At 47.6% G+C, this 7,364-nt stretch overlaps 1 protein-coding gene across 1 annotated transcript in view; it reads left to right on the forward strand.

Annotated features, from left to right (window-relative positions):
* Cdh13 (cadherin 13) overlaps positions 1-7,364 on the forward strand; it is a 1,027,905-nt gene that overhangs the window by 991,944 nt on the left and 28,597 nt on the right. The window lies entirely within an intron of this gene.

The following is a 7,364-nucleotide window of genomic DNA, read 5'->3' on the forward strand; positions in this document are numbered from 1 at the left end:
AAGGGATCGGGTTCTGGAAATGTCATGGAGATCCCGAGTACAGAGCTGGCAAGGTTTGCTGTGAACCGTTACTGAGGTCTCCACCAGGCTGGGTGTTTCCAACTTCTTGGTGTCTTGCTCTAAGATCTGAAGAAGTGGGTGCAGATGGCAGAACAGCATCTTTATTCATGAGCAAAGGTGCAGGCTGGATGCGAGGGAGTCACAGGCTCTGGGCAATAGTGACTCCTGAGGAGCAGATTACATTTCAGCCTTTCTTTTTAGGGTTCAGAAGGAGAAAGGGTTGGTTCAAGGGTAGGGTATGGGTAATTTTGGATTATATGAAACTTTATTAACAGCCACTGTCCTTTCCCATGATGCATCTGATCGTAATTATATGCATGGCCAATCTTGCAAATGCAGGAGGCAGGAAATAAAGGGTTTCCTCTAAAAGTTCGCTCAGAGGATACAATTTGCCTGACTGTGAACACACATGAAACCAGTTCAGGTTGGATCGGTGCTCCTAGTTTAAGAACTATTTCAGGGGCAGGGATCAGGGTTGAGGGGCCAAACTGAAATGTCTGTTACATCAAATGCACACAAAGTATCTCTCCCTTCCTGATTTTTTTTGTAAAGCAAGCTATTCCAGGTTAAAGACAGAGTCTTCCTACGTCAAGACCTCATGGGCTTTTTTATATACGCCGGTCATACTCAGCAGCAAGGTGTGAACTAAGAACTTCCAACCCAGCTTCATGAGGACACACATGGTACAAGCAAGCCATCCGTGGCACACTACAGACAGCGTGAAGTCAGCCCTTGAGTCTCACCTGCAACATCAGAGCTGGAAGGGAAAGAAGCAGGGGGCTGGTAAAGGAGAGGCCGGGCTGCCTCTGCTGCAAGTGGCTATGAAGAGGTTGGTTGGATGGCTCTGGGAAGGTCATAGCTTCAAAGCATCACAGACAATAGGCAGGGAGATGGCTCTGTGGCTAAAGGTGCTTGCCGCCAAGCCTGACAACCTGAGTTCTATACCTGGGGCTCATCTGCTAGAAGAAGAAAATCAGCTTCCTCAAGTTGTCCTCTGACCTCCACACCTGGGCCATGGGATGCACATGCCTCCATCCATAAACACGTACACTAGTAACAGATGAAACTAAACAATGACAAAGTCCCTCAAGTGGCCAGAAGACCCTGAGTTCTTGAGGTGGAATTGCTGTGCTGAACCAGCTCATGGACAATCACTCAAGGCACCAAGAGAGCTCATGAACAGTCATCCACCAAGAGCCAGAGCAGACACTGAGAGAGAGACAGACAGACAGAGAGAGACAGAGACAGAGAGACAGAGACAGACAGACAGATCCTTGTGTCTGGTGAGTTCATGAGTTAGGTAAAATGACTGACCTATTAAGGGTCATACCTGTTCTGACTAGAGTATGCCCAGAAAAGCCCCTCCTCCATCCTGAGATAAAGAAAAATCACAAGGGAGAATAGCAAACCTTAAAGATGGGTAGGCTGATGTAGAGTAGAACATTCTAGTAGCCTTGGAGACAATGAGCCTGGGGGTTGGGTCATGAGTCAGGCTACACGTGTGTAAAGATGAGAGAGGAGAACTGAGCAGGCACCACACTGTTAACAGGTGGGACCCAGGGCCTGCAATGTAGACCATGAAGCCATCACAATGCTTGGCTTAGAACAGGGGCCCAGGACTGTGCATGCGGTCATGTGGCCAGCTTTGGGACGCTAAACTTAGACTTGATTCTGTCCGTTTCCAAAACAGACTGCTGTAGAAAGGCAATTCTCAATGCTAAGATGTAAGGATGAGGGTTTGTTCAGCTGATAATCTCAGGTTACAGTCCATCATAGCAGGAATGGCACAGTGGCAGGCATTTGAAGCAGCTAGTCACATTATATCAACTGTCAAGGGCCAAGAAAAATAAAATGCATGCATGCCCACTTGCTTGCTAGCTAGCTTTTTCCACTCTTATATATCTCAGCACCCTGCCTAGAGAATGGTGCCGCCCAGAGTGGGCTGAACAATCAAGACAGTCAATCCCTCACAAATGTGCCCACAGACCAAGTCCCCCAGTTAAAAGGCTCCTGTAGGTTATGCCATGTAGACAGTCCAAACTAACCATCAAAGTGCAGCATTCATTACATCTTAAAAGAATATGAACATGAGAGAAGTCAAAGTGGGCAAAGGGTATACATCTTCAAACTGAGAAAGGTGGCACGGGGCTCAGCCTAGAGATCAGGCAGGAGCTTACTTCAGAGGACTAGTCCCGCCTGGCTTTGAGATAAATACTGCGTGATGTCTCATGAAGTGCTGGCAGTAAAGGAAGGGACAGTCAGCACAGCCTGTGTCACATGCTACATAAACGAGGGTGGCAGTGATGGACAGCTCTGGGACACCACAATGCCAGGCTCTGAACGGAATGTAAACATCTGAACGTCAATGAAACCCATTATTCTGGGCAATGAATACATGCTGATTTTAACTTTGTTTCTGAGTTATTTGTTTGCTTGTTTATTTAATGTGTCTGAATGTTTTGCCTACATGAACATCTGTGTACCACATGCATGCCTAGTTCCTGCAGAGGTCAGAAGCAAGGGTCGGATCCCCTAGAAGTAGAGTTATGGGCGGTTGTAAGCCACCATGTGGGTGCTGGGAACTAAACCCAGGACCTTTAGAAGAGTAGCAAATGCTCTTGACCACTGAACCACCTTTCCTGACACTATACACTAATTTTAAAGATGTTTTGACTTCTGGATTTTTTTTTAAGTATCCAGAGGCTGGTGAGATGACTTGGTGGGTAAAGGTGCTTGCTGCCAAACCTGGAGACCTGAGTTCAAACCCAAGTCCATAGTAGAAAAAAACAACTTCTGCAAGTGGTCTGACTTCCACACATGAGCCCTGTCACACACATATACACATGCACACCCATATATGCACACATGCACAAACACATACACATGCACACATACATGTACAAACACACACACACGTACAGAAAAGCACATATATGGGCATGCACACACACATACATACAAATGTAATTTTTAAGAATTTAATATCCAGACTAGCATTTTTTCAGGACGAAGATGTATTTCAGTGCTGCATTCAGTCCCCAGCACTACATAAAAGACAGATAGATTCCTCTAGGACATCAGTTCCTTTCCATCCTTCACATTGCTGGCATTTTTCTATGAGGCTGCGTTTCACTCTGGTTCTTACTAGCTGTCTGGTTTCTAAGGGCATCCTATAAAGCTCGAGTTTCTTTGGAGGAAGAGGAGGGAGTGGTCTCCATTGTTTTCTCACAGTGTGGTGCACAGAGGGCACCTGTGGGGCCTGTTGAACTTGGTGACTCAGTTTCCATGTCGACTAAGGAGGTTTGTTCCTGCTTAGAGCATTGCTGTGAGGAGAGAGACGACTTCAAGCCCTCCTGACCCCCGAAAAAGCCATAAAGCTTCTCAAAGCTTCGCAGCATGAATTGCACCTGGATAGGGCCGGGTTCAAGTAAAGAGCGGAGCTAAGGCTGATGCTCCAACACCCGAGAAAAGCCAGCCCGGGGGGGGGGGGGGAGACCCTTGCCTAACTCACTTAACTCTATCATCAGACAAGGAAATTCAAAGCCACAGATGTCTCTGGGGGATGGAAATGTCCCCAGAGTTGTAAGCAGAAAACAGGTTGGGATTAATTACCTCACAGGACTGTTGTGAGGAGGAATGGTCATATTGAACAGAGCTCCAGAGAGTTAAAGCAAGAAGGACACGCCCAGCAAAGGCCCTGTCCATCAGAGGGAGCTGTAAGCAATGGCTGTCTCGACACTTGCTGGAGACTTATCTCTGGGTATTAGGTTTATCTGGGAAAAACCAATTTATCCGGCGCACCAACAGGTGTCTCAGCTTTATCCAAAGTGAGGGCTTGTGTTTATTAATTTGCTACAAAAGTCGGCTATTTGACGGGATGAAAGACTAAGGATTTTTGTCATTTAACGCCCGGAAAGCTAAATCTCCAAAGTTGATTTTCTGCAGACTGACGATCACTCCGGAATTTGTGCAAACACAGCGATAGAACACGGGGCTGCGAGAAGTGCCAGGATGGGTGTAGCTGCAAACCTAGAACGTTCCAGCAGTCCCCACAACCTCTGCTATGAAATCATCGGAGTTACAGACACAGCGAGGGAGAGGAGCTGGTCCGAAGAGATCGAAAGGACTTGTGGATCTGATTCCGGGTTAGAGGCAGTCATGCCCCTACCCCTACCTCCTCTCCCCATGCTCTCCTCCAGGAGAGGGGGGGGGGACAGAAACACTTGTGAGAGTCAAGTGGAGGGGGAAGGGCACAAACTTAAGAGGCTTTTCCATTATGGACTTCCTTTTCTGCATATTTTAAATTTTTCATTTAGGTGTAGTCACACAGGATCGAGTGTGGACATGCACGTATGCGTGGATGCCCACTGTCTTAGTTAGGGTTTTACGGCTGTAAACAGACACCATGACTAAGACAAGTCTTATAAGGACAATATTTCATTGGGGCTGGCTTACAGGTTCGGAGGTTCAGTCCATTGTCAAGGTGGAAACATGGCAGCATCCAGCCAGGCATGGTGTAGGAGGAGCTGGGAGTTCTACATCTTCATCTGAAGGCTGCTAGTGGAAGATTGGCTTCCAAGCAGCTAGGATTGAGGGTCTTATAGCCCACACCCACAGTGCCATCATGCCTACTCCAAAAAGGCCATACCTTCCAATCGTGCCACTCCCTGGGCCGAGCACATACAAACCTCACACCCACAGAGGCCAGAAGAGGCTGTGGGATTCCCTGAAACGAGACTCGCCATGTGGGTACTGTGAACTAAACACACTGTGGACCACTCCCTCTCTTCCAGAGTGCAGCAGGCGCTCCTAACCACTGAGCTTTCTCCCCAGCCAGCATCCCAGTGGATTTTCAAACAAACGACTGACCGTAGGAAACCTCCTGCAGTCTCACAGGAAATAAGAGACCGGCTAGAGGAATCCAACTAAGTTCTCATTCAGGACACCTGAAGGTGCCAGGGAGCTGAGCTGATGATGATCGAGATGACGAGAGAGATGGGCAGCTCTTCCAACTCCAGAAGAGCTGTGCCTCCTGCAGCCTTCAGGAACTGAGCAGCCTGAGGCCGTGGATCACACCTGAGGCATGCACGCCAGACTTGACCATGACTGGTTATACTTGAAGCCCAGCCTCACCACCCAGCTTCACCCGCAACCCTGCAGAGAAGGCAGGACCTCAAGCTGTCTGGGGAAAGTCCACAGCAGGAAACAACCAATTCACTCCTATATAATAACCTTCAACTCATAATCTAAAACAGCAGTTCTCGGGGCTGGAGAGATGGCTCAGCGGTTAAGAGCACTGACTGCTCTTCCAGAGGTCCTGAGCTCAATTCCCAGCAACCACATGGTGGCTCACCACCATCTGTAATGGACAGCCGATGCCATCTTCTGCTCTGTCTGAAGACAGTGACCATGTACCCACATATATGAAATAAATATGGCCATAAGCAGTGCCGGGGCTGGAGCCAGCAGGGCCAGAAAATGAAACAGCAGTTCTCAACCAGTAGGTCGAGATTCCTTTGGGGGGGGGGGTCAAACAACCCTTTCACAGAGGTCACCTAAGATGATCAGGAAACACATATACCTTATGATCCATAACAGTAATAAAATTACAGTTACAAAGTAGCAACATCAACAACTTTGTGGTTTGTGGGTCACCATAACAGAGGAACTGTATTAAAGGGCCGCAGCATTAGGAAAGCTGAGAACCGCTGTCTATAACACGCCCTGGGCCTACGGACCAGAACGAATTTGTAACTGATAGTCAAAGGGAGATGCAGACTTGTGAAGATATTTGAGACAGCATGTCCAAGGACTAGATGGAAGGAAAGGACTGACACCCGAAGCTTGGGATCACAAATACCGTGCCAGAACTGAGATGTATCAACCTCCTGAGCTCTGTTCTGCCAGGAACCATTTAACAGAAGAACCAGGATTTGTGATCTGTGACTGGAAAAACAACATGATGCACAGAGAGAGTGAAGAATTGGGGCACACGAGACGTTAGTGGCGTGTATTCATAACTTCTCCAATCATGTTCAGCACAAACCTGACAAGAAGCAACTTAGTGGGGAATCTGTCTGCGAGGGTGTGGTCCATCATGGTGGAGCAGGAGTGGTGGTGAGCAACTCCACCGCTGTAGGCATGGAAACAGGCTGGAACCCCAAGGACATGCCCCTCCCCCAAGACTCACTTCCTCTAGCTAGACTCCACCTTTGAAAGGTTCAACAACCTCCCAAACAGCGCCACCGTCTGTTCAAACACCTTTGGGGACACTTCTAATCCAAACTGGAGTCCCAGGACAGGATGTGATGTCACACTGGGCAGCCCATTGAAGATTTGATCAGGCATTGCCCTAAATGGATGGAAGACATGAAGAAGTTCATCAAACCACAGGATGAACTTGAAGGAAACACATCCCAGGACACATTCGGACCGATGAAGACTGATCATGGCGAAATGCTCAAAGCCGTCTGGGGACGAAACAGAGCTAAGCCTCGAAGCCCTGGCTCAGCATTGGCAAAACTCTGCCTTCCTTCCCCGCGTGCAAAAATGAAAATATGTTTCTCATTTCTGTGACGAAATACCTTACTAGAGCCACTGAAGGGAGGGAGGGTCCGATCGGACTCCAGGGATAGGGTCAGTCATGACAAAAGAGTGTGGTAGCCAGAGAGCAAGGCTTTCGCACTTATGCACACACACAAATAAATGGTCAAATAAGTCATGTAAACATTTAAATGACCTAAGAAGAAATCAAATAATCTTAAATACCCCAATATTTATGAAAAAAAATCTTTGTTGAGATCCTTCCAACTAAGCAAGCTACAGGCACAGATGGCAGCTTCGTGTTTCCAAACATTAGAGACGGAAGAATACCAATCTCACAGAAACTCTCAGAAAGGAGAAGGGAGGGATGCTTAGCAACTGTTCTTGCGAGATCATGTCTTATCTAAACTGTGGCAAAAATCTTACAAAAAAATTAAAATCACAAACTAATCTCAGGAGCATAAATTTTAAAATCCTAAAAATAGTAATGAGCCCAACCGAAATGATAAAGTCACCCTAACACCGGCATTACAGATGGTTACATATTAGAGGCTAGAAAGATGGCTCCGCAGTTATGAGCTCTTGGGGACCTTACAGAGGACCCCAGATTGGTTGCCAGCAACCAGGTAAGGTGGCTCACATCCACCTGTAATTCCAGCTCTAGGGGAATCCAACGCCCTCTTCTGGCTTCCATAGGCATTACACCCAGGTATGGGGTAGGGAAGGCAGGGAGAGGGAGAGGGAGAGGGAGAGGGAGAGGG

The sequence above is a fragment of the Mus pahari genome, chromosome 20 (assembly GCF_900095145.1).
Source record: "Mus pahari chromosome 20, PAHARI_EIJ_v1.1, whole genome shotgun sequence".
NCBI lineage: Eukaryota > Metazoa > Chordata > Mammalia > Rodentia > Muridae > Mus > Mus pahari.